The following is a 17985-nucleotide window of genomic DNA, read 5'->3' as shown; positions in this document are numbered from 1 at the left end:
TTTTCATATTTAAAAATGATGAAGAGTAAGCAATGTTCAAACATGACAGATGAGCACCATAAGGATTCCCTGAAGCTGGCCCTGACACAGTACTCGCCTGATATCAAACAGTTGGTGACGCAGGTGTCACACTAACAATGGATGAAGGCATGTATTTTTTAAGAAATCTTGATAGGTAGGTAAAAGGAGTGGGTAAAGGAGTTTGTGCAGCGTACAGATTTGTGAGTGTTTTTATGCAACTCTCTCCAAAGAAATCTCTAAAAGTTTCTGTTGTCCCCCCGTAAGAAAAGTATTGGGGCAGCCCCCCAAAAAAGGTCACCCTCAACAACTTTGAGCCAAACTCCTAAAAACGGGGCATTCCTCATCCCAATAAAGATCAACAACTTTGAGCTGAACCCAAAAAAGGGGTAGATCACTGCCAGATTTTAATTCTGAAAGTAGATCACAGTCTCTTGGGAGTTGGCCACCCCTGCCATATTTCATACCATCTAAAACATACACATCAATATCATCATTAAGACAAGGCATGAAAACAACACCAGCTTTGGTAACAGATCTTGTAGTTGCATCAGCCAAAGTGACTGTAGTCGCATCTTGGATTGGCCTGCAGTTCCGCAACTGACTGCTAGGTGGCGCTAGATGCCTGCTGGCTCCACTGTTGATCAACCAGCACAGCTTGGGGTTAGCAACAGTCTTTCCAACAAAAGCGTATGCAGCTGCTTTGCAGTGGGCTCCAGCCCCTCCTCTGCTTGCTCTGGAAGGTCCTCTTCTCCCACGACGTGGTCTGCCTTTCATCTCCCGGTTGCCATGGAAACCAGCTTTGAAGTCAGCCTGGTCACAGTCTCGCTGTAAATGCTTATCTGATTGGCAGAGATAACATTGCTTGGCTGCAAAAGCTTTAACAGAGCTCTCAGCGTCTTCTTCACTCCTGGGCTTGGGCAAAAAGCAACCCCCCTTAACAGCTTTCCCTTTCTCTCTCTGCCTCCGGTCCTGTTCGTCCTGCAGCCTCCCAGAAACATAGTCCAGATTCAACTGGGCTGCAGGCATGGACTCCAGCGTAAGGGAAAGAGTTTCATAACTGGGGTCTAGTGAACTCAAAAGGATGTAGACCTTTTGTTCCTCTGAGAAAGGAACATTCAGCTGTCTCAACTGGTTGAAAAGTACCAGCATTTTGGCCACATGCTGACGCACAACAGCCTCCAGCTTGTAGATGTAGCTCAAACAGCTGTCTAGTTGCATGAATTTTGGCACCAGCTGATGTTCTCTGGAAAACACGCTTAAGACACTCCCAAATTTGGTGGGTGTTAGTAGCAGCGTCTATGTGCACCATCAGCTCTTCCTCTATGCCTATGACTATGTGAGCAGTAGCCCTCTGGTGTTTCTTAAGTGCTGCAGCTGCCTCAGCTGCAGGGGCTTGAACTGGTGGGCTCTGAGTACAAGTCCAAAGATCCTTAGCAGTCAAAAGAATCTGCATTTTCTTGGACCAGTCTTGTCAGTTCCTCCCATCCAACCTTGGAAAGGGTGGCACGAAACTTTCATGGGACTGCGCCATCTCCCCCCTGGGGCTTGAGGTAACTCATGTGGCTGCAAACTCAGCACTTGCCTCTCAGCTCCTAGCTCCGGAAAACGGCTTCTCTTCACCAGCGAGATTTCCCTGCTTTATGCCTTAGAGCATGGCACAAAACAGTCCTCCAGCTGGGCTCTCGGCTCTCGGCTTCAGCAAACACACAGACCTCCCGTCCTGGCCATCAATCTCCTCAGGATGCCTCGCCATCAAAGCGTAGCTTCTCAGCTATAAAGCCATAAAGCCATTAAGCCATAAACTCCCATAACCTGTTGTTGTGATATTGGGTCATAAAAGCTTTGACCCAAGTGGTGCTGCTGGCCGGCACTGCAATCAATCACCTTTACGATCTTCTCCAACATCAATGGCGCCCAGGCACACTTCTGCTGTGCTCTGAGCGTTCTTCCAGTAGCAGAGTGAAACGCAGCGACGAGATGGCTTGTTGAGGTCTGCTTCTTCGTGGTGTCTGAAATAATGTGACACACACCAGTGCTACTAATCTTAACTAAGCTTTATTTAGTAGCACACACACAAGTCCTACAGACTCGATCTGCATGTCTGCAGCAAACAAAGAAATCACATTCAGCAGTAACAGTACACTGAACACGCACTAAGGGGAAAGTGAAACCAAACCTCCCCTTTTTCTAGACAAAGGAAAAGTGCCCGTACTACAGTGGGCAAGGCTCCCAGGATCAGAACGCCTCTTGCATCATTAACTCTAAGATGCCCAGAAAACGTGACAACTCCAGTTGAGAGTGGTAAATGGTTTGCTTTTCCTTGTGGAACTCCTGCCAAGCTGGGTGAATACTAATAGAGTTGTCCAGTACAGAGAGTTCCTCCTTTATTATCTTCTGTTTGGAGTACAAAAATGCTATTTCTATTTCAAAATGTCCCAATTATAAATAATATTTGATGTTTAAAGAAAAAATATTAAGGTTCATATGGCAGGGAAAGAAGCCCAGAGTAAAATATAAAATTATGATTGATGGAAAAGAAAGAGGAGATTTGCCCTGCCAGACCTTCAAATTACTTTGAGGCATCATGCCTATGTTAGATAAAACATGCTCTCTGTTACTGTTTTTTGAAAATGCAAAAAGCAAAACAAAACAAAGCAGTGGAATGAAACCAGCTTGCTTTACGACAGATAAATGATGGAGTCATATATTTGTTATTTTGTAAATCTCCATGATGGACGTTAGAAAGACAATACGGCAACTTGGCAAGTTACAGTGGGGAAAACTAGGAAAATATTAAATAGCATGAGATTTTCATGTAATCATGAATGCTTCTGGGATGGCAGATGAAACCAATGTACATACTGCATTTTCTGTTTTCCAGGTAAACAGTGGGGAAAATAGCATCACAACTGAAGAAAATTTCACTTCATATATTTATTTCATTGGCGTACACTTGGTGCCTCAGATCAGGAAACAATGAGCTGGTTTACTCAAATGCTGCAGAACTTGATAAGTTTTCCTTATTTAGAAGAATACCTGAGCTCAGTGGTTCACCCTTGGTGGTTTCGAAAGCTTCTGGTTTTGCTTTGTTCATTAACAATAGATATATATTTGGCTGGTTGCGCTTCCTCATTTTTCCTATATGTTTACATGAAGATGAATAAGCACCAAGAAACTGGTTATGAAAGCAAAATTTGGGAAAAGCCAAGGAGATTTTTTGCTCATATTTTAGATATATATGGAAAGATATGGAATGGTGAGTAAATGCTTCTTTCATAGCAATAATTCTTTATGAGTCACTGTACTTTCATAGGACTGAGGATCAGAATTTCAGGCTTAAAGCACTGGAACAATAGTTGCCACTGTGAATGAGGACTGGACCTCTGAACCAACCCTAGAGTCACAACAGCTACAAGTTTGGGTTGGCTATATAAGGATCACAGCAAAGGCATGGCTATTTGTGTATGTAATAAGAAAAACCAAAACATTTTATGAAGAATGAAACTAAGGCGGTTCTGTGAACCGCCCTGAGGCCTCCAAGTATAGGGCGGTATATAAATTCGATAAATAAATAATAAAATAAATAAATAAGACAGATTACAGAAGAAAGGGTCAGCTGGTGGCTGCATAAACACCATACATTTAAACCACATTTAAAGTACAGTGGTATCCCGCAAGATGAATGCCTCGCATAACGAAAAACTCGCAAAACGAAAGGGTTTGCGATTTTTTAGTTGACTCGCGAGACGAATTCGTCTATGGCCGTGCTTCGCAAGACGAATTCATCTTGTGCAGTACCATTGTATGACGGCTGGAGCCACGCCGCGCCGCGTTTTAAAGCTGCAGCGAGTGAAAAGCAGCGCTGCTGTTCGCTCGCTGCAGCCTTAAAACGCGGCGCGGCGCGACTCCGGTGCCGGTCGGAAGGGGCGCCGGCCAATCGCGCCCACCATCTTGGGTGGACTGCACATGTCTGTACAAGATGGCGGACGCGATCGGCCGGCACCCCTTCCGACCGGAGTTGCGCCGCGCTGCGTTTTAAAGCTGCAGCGAGCGAACAGCTTCCCACAGGTCTCATGTTACTGTAAGTGTTGAAACTTAAATGAGAAATACACTACCAAAACCAAGTTTGGGCCATAAGGATGAGACCCTGTAGCTACTTAGGACATGGTCAAGGGTGTGTCTATCTAGGAAACAGCTTTCTCACTTGGTATAAAGTGATTCAGAGAATGGTCTGGAGATGCCTGAAGTTGGAGCTCTTAGAGATGGGGAAGAAATGTACTCTAGGCCCTGGATAGCCCTCATGCAAAGCAACACTCTGTAGAGAAGGGGCATAAAGGTAAAGGGACTCTTGTCTGACTCTGGGGTTGTGGTGCTCATCTCGCGTTACTGGCCGAGGGAGCCGGCGTACAGATTCCGGTTCATGTGGCCAGCAAACCGCAGACCTTCCGATCAGCAAGCCCAAGGCTCTGTGGTTTAACCCACAGCACCACCCGGTACTACACTTTAAATTAAAAAAAGTCTCAGAAAAATTAAGTATAACCACATATTAAACCATCTCAAGGGCTCAAACCTATATAAAAGCTTAAAGTTGACTAAAACAAGAAACACAGTTTTAGCTCACTCAAAGACTGGGCAAAAATGTTTCCACATGTGCTCAAAAAGAAGGAAGGAAGGAACATTCCAGGAGAGAAGAAATCCCTTCATTCATTAAGGGGCCACCACACAGAAAGTCTTGAACCGTGTGGATGACAACCTAGCATCCAGAATGATGGAGCGTATAACAGAGCTTTCATTCAACCTGATCTTAAATTTCATTTTTTTCCCTGAACCACACTGATTTCCTCCAATAATGCTTGCGATATTTCTTTGTTGCATTTTCTATTACTTTCAGGTTATGAACTTACTGGCACGGAACATATTCCTAAACGACCAGGGATTATTATTTATCATCATGCAGTTATTCCTCTTGGCTATATCTTATTTTTGGCTAGATATTTTTTAGAAACGGGGAGAATGGGCTTTTCATTAATTCATCGTGTGGTAAATTGGATGCCAGGTAAATTATTTAAATTTAACTCATACTTTTTTTACATAAAACATGTAAAATATGACATAAAACAATGCTGTAAGATATAAAACTGTATATCAGGAAAGCAGGAAAAAACAGCAGTAACAAGTGAAATTGTATAGTTAGTGCAGATGAAGGATGATATTATTAATTATTATTATTAATTATTATTATTATTATTATTATTATTATTATTATTATTATTATTATTATTATTATTATTATTATTCCCCAGCCTTCTGGCTCGGTTTCCCCAGCTACTCTGTGTGCCTTCCAGCAAAAGATTAAAAATACTTTCTCACCAAGTATTTGCTAGTAAAAGAGAACAAATGCAGGATGAATAATTATTTCCAACTCACAACTGAGTCCGCAGAAATGTTCTCCATGAAGAAATGTTGTTCTTTTCTGTCTACATTCTTCCTCAGAGATCTTAAAACTGAGGGAATCTGGATAGTGTGTCATCTAATTCCTATGCTATGACTACAAGTTCTCATGTAATAATTGCTTCTCACTTCAATGCCAGAATAGGACAAGGCGTAGGATTTGGGGTCTCTAAGTTGATGATTTCCTCAAGTACAAAGTGTTTTGCAAAGTTCAGTCATTAATAAAGATAGGATATTCCTTACTGGAAGGAACAACGCAAAGTATGGGATTCTGCTTGGGAGCATCTGTACTAGCCAACCATTTGTACAAAATCCTCTGTATTCAAACACCACTGGGTGGCAGCTGGGATGAGGTGGGAGCTACGGTTAAGGAAAAGGGCAGAAGCCCAAGTTAAGCTCCAAAGACATGTCCGTGGCTTTCATAGCAAGTCCAACCTATCACCAAAACTGCACACAGATCCAGAATACATGGCCCCACACGAACACATGCTCAATCAAGCATCCCCACACACAGCTTTTATGCCCCCATGTGACACTGCAGTCAAACACATGTAGTGTTCATGGTCCTCCACTGTCACTCCCCACACACCATCTTCCTCTGCATGCACACAGCAGCCACACCAGGAAACTATGACACGACAGAAAGGTCATTTAAAGAAGGAAGGAAGGAAGGACATAGCCCATAGAGGTCCAGTAGCACAGAGTGCTGTTTGCAGTTTTTCTACTAGGTTAATTAATGCAGCATATAATCTCCACCCTTGTATCTGTGGACCAATCTCTGCTGGTGGAGGCAGTTTTCCATCAGCATAGTCTCCTCTGTGCCATGTATGTATCTCTCTCTCTGCCTCTCTCTCTCTCTCTCTCTCTCTCTCTCTCTCTCTCTCTCTGTGTGTGTGTCTACTGTATCCAAAAGCTCTGCAGCCTAAAGGAATGGAAGGTTTGGATGGTTCAGCAAAGCACTGTGAGCTGTGTTTTGTCATAATGCAAACTTGAAGGCCATTCTGTTGTACTACAGACTTGACTTGAGGAAGAACACATGTCTAAAAAGGTGGCCAGCTCAGCACTCAACCCCACTCAATGTGCTTTCCAAAAATAGCCTACTGTCAGAACATCTGAGCAAAAGAGGAATTAGCATAAAGTCCCCCTCCATGAAATCCTAGTTGAAATGGATTGGCAGAGAGCTATGCTTGTGGTCCATAATAGTGTAATATCTTTGCAATAATGACACTTGTATTGTATCCCCACTATTTCCTAAATAAGTTTCACATAAAATGCATTCTTCTATTTGGGGCTTATTTTTTCAGGGCTCCAGATGTTTTATTATGTGATCGGGTTAAATTTTTACAAGAAAGCTGAAATTGTGGAAATGATGAAGAAAGGCCATTTAATGGGCATTTCACCCGGTGGAGCTAGAGAAACAATGTTTGGTCATGATTACTGCATAATGTGGGGTAAACGCACAGGATTTGCTTAGGCAGCTTTGGAGGCAAAAGTGGTGAGTGATTTTGTGCAATTTGCATTGTCTTCACAATTATCCTGGATATGATGTACTGTGTTGACACCCTTGATTTAGCATCCTCCATAGCTGTGGATGGCAGATACAGTGGTACCTCGACTTACGAATTACTCGACATACGAATTTTTCAACTTACGAATGAAAAAAGTGCCCGCATCCCTATGAATTTTTCGACATGCGAAGGACATCCGTTGGCGGTTTTAGATGGTGTTTACTTGACTTATGAATTTTTGATGTGGTTTAATCAACTTATGAATTTTTTTGAATTGTTTGTTTCCAATGCATTCCTATGGGGAAATTGCTTTTTTTGACATACGAATTTTTCGACCTACGAATGTGCATTCGGAACAGATTAAATTCGTAAGTCGAGGTACCACTGTATCCTGTTTGGGGGTCAAATGATATCTGGAATGCCACAACTTTTCCCACCCCTGCTTTAAAACCTACTGAAATTGGTGACATTCAAAAAGAAAACCTGCATTTCCCTTTTCCCCTTCATATATATATATATATATATATATACACACACACACACACACACACACACTCATTTTACATCCTTAAGATATCAATAAAATCCCTTCTCCTTCCATGGATCATTTTACGTATCATAAATCCCTGCATATTTTACAAAAACTATACCATTCAGTATTCCATTATTGCATCCATCAAAACTTATTTACACTGTTGAATTTATCTTAATGCATTTTCAGCTGTGCACAATTATTTCCCACATATTCAATAAACGCTTTCCAATCTTTTATAATCCTCTCATCTATTTCAAGACCTTTCTCATAATATGTCTGGAGCACTCATTATTTGATATTTCTAGAATAAAAAAGAACCAAACAATCTCCTGGAAATGTTTTCTTCTAAGTATATGGGGATTTAACCCTGAAAGCATGATCAATAGCTTGATGTCAAAATAATAATAATAATAATAATAAATCCTTCCAGTAGCATTTTGGGGACCAACTAAGTTTGTTGCTGGTATGAGCTTTGGTGTGCATTCAATGTGTTCATGCACATGAAAACTCATACCAAGAACAAACTAAGTTGGTCTCTAAGATGCTACTGGAAGGATTTTTATTTATTTTTTTTACTACGGCAGACCAACATGGCTACCTACCTGTTACTGGAACAATAGCTTGATGTTCCTCCTGCTTTTGAGTCTCAAGCAGATTTGCATGTGCCTCAGTTATTTTATCCCTTATTGCTTTACCAGATTACTGAGCAATAGATCTAAATCTTAAAAGCATCTCTTTTTGCCTCAATTCAATGAAAGCCAAATTGTCTGCCATTAGTTCCTGAGATGCTATCGCCTCCTGCATCTTTTCCTGTTCCCTCCTTATTTGTTTATTTTCCTCTTTATTCTTTTGAACAGCCTCTAGGAGAGTTTGTACCGTTTTCTCCAAATTGCCTGTTTTGCTTGCAAGGGCCTTTATTTCTGTAGATAATTCACCTACCAGTTTAGTGTGGCTTTGGAGATCTTTCCACATTTCCACCATTGCCTCCACAAGGTCCATGTTTGGCTCACTCTCCTGAAGGGGACCCTTCCTTGCTTGGCTAGGTGTCTGTATTGGATTTTTCTCTTGTGAGGCCATTCTTATTTTAATTGTGCCAAGAAAAAAAGGGCTGACAAGTATATTTATATTACAAACAGTACCCTTAGTTAACCACCAGATGGCAGGGATCTCTATATAATACCAAATATTGCTGCTTTTTATTTTATGTGCTTTTTGTTTTATGTATCCTATTGTTTTCTTGACCTTGGGGTTATTTTGTTACGTCTATAATCAGCTCACAAGTGTTTCTGCAGCCATTTTCATTTCCAACTGTACAGCCCTCTGAGTTACTAATAACATAAAATAAATGCCAGAACCACAACTAGGAGGGGAAGGGCAGAAAAAGAGGGTTTCTATTCCAACCACCGAGGAGAACAAAATAATAATAATAATAATAATAATAATAATAATCAGATCTAGTTTTTATAATCCATAGGTGACATGCTTGGCAGAGGAACAGACTAGCCTGTCAGAAGGGAGGAGCAAGAGGGAAAAACAATCTCAATTAAATTGTGCAAGAAACCATTAATTGAGGGGGGAAATGGGGGGCAGTAGTGGAGGAAGGAGGTATGGTGGGGGCGTCCCACCCCGGGTATCATCCCTGAGGGAAGTGACAAAATCTCCCATGGGCAGATCGCCGCCACACCGATCACACTCCTGGGCTGATCGCCCCGCCCCCGGGTGCACACCATGTTCACCACTCTGGGTTCCCAAGCGGCTAGCTCCGCTGCCGGGGGGGGGGAAGTAGGAAAAAGAGGGGGGGACAAAGGAAAATCCAATATATATTAAGCTACACAGTCTGAGGAGGCAAGATCTTGTGAGTCAGCCACAGCCACCAAGCCGGAACAATATTTATATTCTTAAATATGCCTCCAGTCCAGAGAGGGAGGAAAAAATCAGGGGTTGATGATACATCCTTCATAAATGCAACAATAATCGGGGGGGGGCAGTATACAACCTCAATTAAATTGCCCAAGAAACCATCAACTGAGAAAAAGGGGGGAAATCCAACTTACTAAATAGCAAAAATAAAAATAAAAAAAAAATCCAGCATGCCCAAGAGCAAAAAGAGAGTGGGTGGGAAATGTTCCAGAATAAATCTTGTAAACTGTAGGAGAGTTGGATTGAGGTTTTGAATCCAGGGAGGAGGAGTATTAAAGTTATTTTTTCCCCTTTAAAAAGAAGGTTTTCAAAGGTCTTATCCCCTTCCTTTTATTTCCAATGATGGACTCTCCTTGTTTCCTTTTGGGGGGTGCTTGTTCCCTACGAGCTGCCCCCAAACTCCAAAAAAGCAGCGTCCAGTTCGCTGAACCTGTCTTCCTTCCCCTCTCAGGGCAAACCAGGGAATCATTTTTTTCTTTTCTTTTTCTTCAATTCCTGAAAATCTGGAGGACAGCTTCTGAAGTTTCTTCATCTCAGATATTTGAATAGATGTGTCAGGAATTTTAAAGCCAATTACATTATCATGTATGAGTTGCTTCTCATTATAATCCCAGATATGAAGCATTCTTTGTAGTCCATAACAAAAATAAGGGCAGAATTGTTGGGACAAAATAATTATCCAGTCCTCACCTTTCTTTTCATGTTTGTTTCATCTTTTATTCTTTTAGCCCATCATCCCTATTTTTACACAAAACAGTTGTGAAACATACAGGACCATTGGAAAGACAAGTAAGTTAAATACCTTGGTTGATCAAGAGATCTCAGGCAATATACATTTAAATAATATAGAAAGATATTTTTTAAAGAATATCTATTTACTACTCACTAATAGAGTTTATTCCATGTACACCTATCTGCAAAAGCCGTGCTGCTTGCCTCTGTAATGGGGAATATTGGAGGGATCTCAAAGGACAGGTTGGAAAAGGAATGGAATGCCTTTAGGGGATATATACAAAATTATATTGAAAAACCTGAACTCCTATCAGAATGAAACAAGTTCCGTGAGAAAAATAAGCTAGAAGAAATTCAAAATATTAGTATTGAAAATAATAGTATAATTAATAGTATATAAGAGAAATGATAGAAGATAGAAGATATTGCAGCTGAGAAGATTGGAAGCCCAGCACTGGGTGAGGTGGGGTGTGTTTGGAAGGGTGGTAGAGGGGTGAGAAGGAATGTAAAATGTTATTTATAGGCATAACCAATTATTTTCTACAGAATGTACGGGGGAATATATGCATGTGTGTATGTATATTTGTATGTGTCTATTAGTATATTTAAATATTAATTTTTTTCAATAAAAGTACTGAGTGAACATGCCCTTGCTTAGTTTTCTATTAGATTTAACAAAAAGCTATAATTGATAAATGTGGGAGCAACCCTAACATGGAGGGGAACTGAGCAGAAACAAACCATACTCTGCAGTCTATTGTACAAAACTTGTGAATCTGATTGCAAAGAGCTGAAAAGAGCTGACTGAATATCTTGTATCTCTTTTCCCAAGCACTCATATTATTTAACTCTTCCTCTCTGGGAAGTATTTATTGCAACTGCTAAACACGGAGAATGTCAATTTCAAATTTGATACAGCGTCGCTTTCCTTCAGAATCTTCCTCCATTTCATACACAGGGCTGACACAATGGCTGTATGATAAAACTCGATGTGTGTGCCTTCCCATTTATGGAGGGTTTCCAGTGAAATTGAGGACATTTATTGGAGAACCCATCCCATATGATCCAAATATAACAGCTGTACAGCTGGCAGAAAAAGTAAGTTAACTCTAAACTTGGAAGTTTAAAAGCAGAATATTTCTTTTTCTCTTGGTTTCTCTCTCTTTCGGCTCTAAATAGTATTGTACATATTGATTTCCTCGTTCTATCTGACCAGATATAGGGTTCATTATATATATTTCTGTGCATTATGCCCACCACTCAATTTCCCCTCTCCTTAACTTGTTGAGACAAATTACCGTAAAGGGGAAAAAATTATGCGGCACAAAGAGAGATCTGCTCATGTAATGGGAATTCTTCCGACGATGTTAGGGTTGACTATACAAAATACATTCTGGATGTTTATATCAATAATCAAATAATAGATCTTATTCTAATTGCTACTGATGAAAATTTTGGTCAATCGCATAAAAAGTTGTTGAGCTGAGCTTCTTTGGGGCCATTGGTCAACTGCCATCTTGTGCCCTCCCCAAACTGTCCACATGTGCGAAACAGAGCCCACGCCACCCAAGACAGAGCCCGAGCTGCCCCTCACCCACACAAAGGAAGACTTGGGAAGCTGACTCCCAAAGGGAGGGAGCATGTAGGGTCCTGATGGCTATTAGTAAGGGGTTGGAACATGGTTTAGTATGCCTGGTCCTTCTCCAAGCACTTTCTGCTTGTTTTCTTGCTCCATCAAGTTTCAGCTTTTGATTGCCTGTTTAAAGAGGCAGATAAGTAAAAAAAAATTCCTGCAAGGGGTTATAGCTTGGTTGTTGTGAGGTTCCATCCTTTTATTTTACATTGTAACAACCATGCAAGGTAACTACTGTGTACAAATCAGCCCAAGGCACATATGTTCGTTTCTCCGCCATTCTCCTACAGTGCTCTTGGTAAACATAAAGAGAGTGGGCTGGATTCACTGAGAGATGACCTGTTTCCTAGTAGGGGTTCCTCACCCTGGCTGATCGGGCCCAACCCTCCATGTTTTAAAAAGTCACTTTTAAGATTTGAGAGACAAGGACTCTTGTGCAACACACCTCTGTGGACAAATTCATCTGCGTATCACAGAAAGAAGTTACATATTGTGCTTCTATAGCTGGTATAAATGGGTTGCCTCTGGTTCTGATCCCTTTAGCTTTTTCCTCACAGATATTAATAACTGTGAATACCTATTTTGCAATACATTCCTATAACACAATGTATTCCACTCGTTTTCTTTCAACAGGCAAAGATTGCACTTAATAATCTTCGGGATAAACACCAAAAAAGGCCAGGAAATATATTAAGAGCTCTTTCAGAACGATTTGATAAGCATTACAAAGCTAACTAATCCATATAAAACAGTTGCAGTGTTTCTGACTAGATGTCTGTAATAGGAAGCATTAATAATTATGTTATTAAAGCTAAATTGATATAAACAGAATTGTGCTGGATTGTTTATTTATTATCTGGAAGGGACCCTAGTTCAGTAGCTCAGCACCTGCTAGGTTTTCGAAGACATACAAGTCTTGCCCTATCCTGCAATACTCCCAGAATGCCCCTTTTATAATGGGAAGTGCTTTCCTGTCCTTTGCTGCAATACACCCAGAATTCCCCTTTTGGGGGTACTTGCTCTAGTAGAGGCTGAATCAAAGAGTATAACGGGAAGGCGAGTGTTTAACTGAAACATGAAATAATATTACAAATGAAAGAGTAATGTCTATAAATCACCTGTTTTAAAACAGTGGCACTTCTTTTATGTTTATAAAAAGGTGCTCCAAGATTTGAGCCCTATAATGCAAATCCTTTTAAACTTATAGCAAGAAAAGTAGAGAAAACAAAAATATAGCCAGAATTGGTGAAAAAAGTGACTGATCTAATGAAAACAGCCAACTCAGCTATGAATCTGGGTCTGGTGCCCGCCCCGTGGTAGCATCACCAACCCTGTTGAACACCCTCTTATCAGATGTGAAAAGGATGAACAACTACACAACTTTCTGTAGACATCCGAAGGCAACCCTGTATCACGAAGTTTTAAATTGATGGTGTTTTGCTGTGGTTTTTATTATGTTGTAAGCCACCCAGAGTGACTGGAGCAACCAGGCTTTCACACACACACACACACACACACACACACACACACACACACACTGTATCTTCTTTATCTTTAACTCCTGAAAGACTTAAGTTCCCATCTTAGCTGATTTCTTTCTTCCATAGCCTCAATTATGAATACAAGAGTAGGCTGATCAGGATTTAAGAATTTGTTGGGCATTTGTTTTTGAAGATAGTGTATGCCCTGTGAACAAAGGCCAAGCTTTAGATCTGCAAATCACTGGATGTGTAATTCTAGAGCTGGGAGATAGATATTCTTTATGATGCCTCACAGTATTATAGTCATTTGCATAGTGCCATGGATGTAGATTGTGCCATGGAAATAATAATTTGGTGCAAGTCTAGTCACAGTGTGTTTCTTAGTCTTTAAATGGTTTATTTAATTTATTTAGATTTATATCCTGCTTTTTGACAAAATTCCTCAAAGTGATTAGCTCCTTTTGCTAAAATAATGATGCTAGAATAATGGAATCTGCAGAAATATCTACACAAAATATCCAAATAAGCAGTCATGGGAAATCATTCACACTTTTAAAAATAATAATAATAATATTTATTAAATTTTTGCTAAAAACATACAAAAAGAAAACACAGCTACAGTAATAACAAACATAACAAACAAAAACAACAACTTAAACATTTCTAAAACTAATATTCCTTCCTCACATCATAGTGGGACCTCCTCCTGTCTCCTCCTCCTGCGTCCCTTGTAAATACCTTTTTTGCAACTTCCAAAATTTCCTACAATTCTAATCTATTTTCCAATAACAAAAATCATTAATATTTTATCTCTCTTAATCTATATTAAACCATTGCCTAAAAAATTGCTCATATATCATATCTTAATCCTAATCATCATCTATCTTAATCATTTATCTTCTATTCTACAACCAAACTTATACTCAAATTATATCTAACTTTCAATCATACAATGATTTTTTAAATACAACTTAAAAATTTTCCATTCTTTTTCCACTGCGTCGTCCCTCTGGTCACAGAGTTTCCTGGTCATTTCTGCGAGCTCCATAGAGTCCATCATTTTCATCTGCCATTCTTCTATCGTTGGTAATTCTTCTGTCTTCCAGTTCTTAGCTATCAAAAATCTAGCTGCTGTTGTGGCATACAAAAACAAATTTCTATCACTTTTAGCAATATCCTGGCCTAGGATGCCCAGTGAAATGGCTTCTGGTTTCTTCTTAAATGTGTTTTTCAACACTTTTTTAATTTCATTATATATCTTTTCCCAGAAGTCTTTCACCTTAGGGCACGTCCACCACTTATGGAAGAAGGTTCCTTCTGTTTGGGAGAACAATCACACTTGTAGCAATTTTTATGTGGTATTCATTCAGAAGTGGCTCCATTCTTGTCACCCTGATAGCATCATTGATGGAAGTTCTCACTGCCAACATAGTGGGAGTTTCCACAATCAATGGTGGAGATGACCTTAGTGGGGTGTGCCACCCCATTTCAAAACCACGCCAGCTTAGTTGGAGGTGTGGGTGTACCTAGCAATTAAGAAGGCACAGCAAATGCAGGACACATTTTCTTACATGGCACTGTATGGCACAATGATGAATTACAGCAGAAGCATACAGTGTGCTGGGGCACTATTATTCACCTGACCTCTGACTGGTCACATTGCTGCTGCTTAACAGCAGGTGGATAAGGGAAAGGCACATTGGGAGAGAGGTCAGCATGGTACAAACAAACAAACCAACAGGAGCACTGGGTTGGCTCCACTGATTTGTTTAAATCACACCCACCTTGCCACTTTCTTCCCCACTCTCCCTCTACCTCCAGATAAGTAGAAGTGATGCAATGCACTGGTTGGTTCCTCCCACAAAACCCTCAGCTAATGGATTACAAAAAAAAATAATACTCTGGTTTCTCTTCAGATCGTATAAATCTTTCGCCTTTTACAAAAAAAAATAACCCCATTGCGCCAGTCATATATCTGAATACCAGGAATGATTATTTTTTTTTGCCAAATCATATTTATTAGAGTTTCCAATACAACAGAATCACATGAAACATTCCAAATTACATTCCAAATTATTGATCCAATTATCATTAAAAAAAGAAAAGTTCCAAATCTACCGAATTGTTGTTTTAATTTTATTTGGAGGCTTCCCATGCTTCAAATTCCGGAGGTGTCTTATCTTAACTATTGTCCTTTGTTTTCGCATTCCAATATTTTCACAGCCTCTGATATATTCCAAGAAGCAAGATAAATCAAAGCAAACAGTGTCTCTGTGTGGATTTAAGTCCATGTTTCACCACCATACAGTCCCTTGCCCCTTGACGGTCTGACTCCAAAAGCCAAATCACGGACATTCACCATCTTCTTTTTTATATGCCAAACATCTTTTTCCACATTTTTTATACACCCGTCTGCATCCACTTACATCTTTTAGGAGAATTAGCCAGTCATTATTGAAGATTCATATATTAAAGAAGTTTTTGGCATCGTCCTCCTTCTGATTTCGTGATTATGCAGTCCAGGCAGCAATTCCAACTGCGTCATTTCTGGGCAGTCAACCAAATTCTTCCAATTAAGATCAGTCAGTGTCCAAGGGGTTCTCTCTTTGCCAAAATCAACATACAGAAACGCCTTTTATCCTCTTCCAGATATTAACGATCACTCTCCTCCTCTCACTAGGACAGCGTGTTTACTTTTCATTTAGTCCCGCACAGTTTATATATATAATTTCAAATCTTCTCCACCAAAATCAAATTATCAGTCTTTCAAATCTCACTTTTTATGTATAATAAAGTTGGGTTTCTGGGGAGGGCATTGCCCATTATGTAGAATATTAAAGCAAAATACAATCACAGAGTCTGAGGCACACACCCCCCCTTCCGTCCCGCTTCACATACCGATACGATGATAAAATATTCTCTTCTTAGCTGTTCAGTGGCTGAGTTTTTTTAACAAAATACTTTTTCCTCCTTTGTTTGAAGCATGCCCAAGACTTCTCACTAATTTATATTTTAAAGCGTTGGGAAGACCAGAGGGACGACGTGGTGGAGAAAGAGTGGAAGAATTTTAAATTGTATTTAAAAGATCATTGTATGATTGAAAGTTAGATATAATCTGAGGATAAGATAGGTTGTAGAATAGAAGATAGATGAATAAATTAGAAAATGATAAGGATTAAGATAAGATATAAGTTTAATCTACTAGACAATGATATAACATATGTTAAGAGGTTTGAGATATTAATGAATTTTGTTGTTAGAAAATAGATAGAATTATAGGAAATTGTGGAAGTTACAAAAAAGGTATTTACAAGGGATGCAGGAGGAAGAGACTGGAGGAAGTCCCACCATGATGTGAGGAAGAATCATTATTTTTTAAAAAAAAATAAGTTGTTGTTCTTGTGTTTTTATGTTTGATGCTATTGTAGTTATGTTTTTTTCTTTATGTATGTTTTTAGTTTTAATATTTAATAAACATTAATAAAAAAATAAAGCGTTGGGAATCTTGCATGGCCGGGACGGCCTCCAGGAGTTCCTCTGCCCCGGGTGCTATCTGCCCTTTGGCCCCCCCTGCTCTTTTTCCCAGAGGGTCAGAGCAGGTTTAAGGGGCATCTGCGGGCAAGGCAGTCCTTCCCACACTCCTGGGAAGGTTGGGAGGCTGCATACTCCCATTACAGCCTCAAAATTCCCCATGGGGATCTGGAGTGATGTTATCAATCAGTCATTCCCGTCAGTGCAAAAACCGGAAGCCCTGAATACCAGGAATGATTTATCCCCATTGTAAAATTTATCTAAGTACCAAATAGATAACAAATTGGATGATTAAAAACATGTGGATTATGTGGAGTAGTAGAAAAGCAAAAGGAACCAGGAAAAGTGTGAAAGGGAAGTCACATGGTTTATATGCTGTATTTGGTATGGTTGTAAGTGGGACAGGGTGGGGGTGCGGTTAAATATACTCCCTGTTCCTGTTTTTGAAAATGCAACCCCCCCCCCTTCAAAAAAAAAAAGCTTCAGTAGTGGAATGAAACCAGCTTGCTTTACAACAGCTAAATGATGGAGTCGTATATTTGTAATTTTGTAAATCTCCATGATGGACGTTGGAAAAACAATACGCAACTTGGCAAGTTACCGGTACATAGAATCAGAGAATCATAGAGTTGGAAGAGACCACAAGGGCCATCCAGTCCAACCCCCTGCCAAGCAGGAAACACCATCAAAGCATTCCTGACAAATGGCTGTCAAGCCTCTGCTTAAAGACCTCCAAAGAAGGAGACTCCACCACACTCCTTGGTAGCAAATTCCACTGCCGAACAGCTCTCACTGCCAGGTAGTTCTTCCTAATGTTTAGGTGGAATCTTCTTTCTTGTAGTTTGAATTCATTGCTCCGTGTCCGCTTCTCTGGAGCAGCAGAAAACAACCTTTCACCCTCCTCTATATGACATCCTTTTATATATTTGAACATGGCTATCATATCACCCCTTAGCCTTCTCTTCTCCAGGCTAAACATACCCAGTTCCTTAAGCCGTTCCTCATAAGGCATTGTTTCCAGGCCTTGGACCATTTTGGTTGCCCTCATGTGGACACGTTCCAGCTTGTCAGTATCCTTCTTGAACTGTGGTGCCTAGAACTGGACACAGTATTCCAGGTGAGGTCTGACCAGAGCAGAATATAGTGGTACTATTACTTCCCTTGAACTAGACG

At 40.2% G+C, this 17985-nt stretch overlaps 1 pseudogene; it reads left to right on the top strand.

The window, feature by feature from the left end:
• Positions 1–3177: 3177 nt before the first annotated feature.
• Positions 3178–12624, top strand: LOC117050424 (annotated as a pseudogene).
• Positions 12625–17985: the final 5361 nt, after the last annotated feature.

This window comes from Lacerta agilis, chromosome 7, assembly GCF_009819535.1.
Source record: "Lacerta agilis isolate rLacAgi1 chromosome 7, rLacAgi1.pri, whole genome shotgun sequence".
Classification (NCBI taxonomy): domain Eukaryota; kingdom Metazoa; phylum Chordata; class Lepidosauria; order Squamata; family Lacertidae; genus Lacerta; species Lacerta agilis.
Note: the sequence above shows the minus strand (reverse complement) of the source record. Positions and strands in the feature narration are given on the sequence as shown.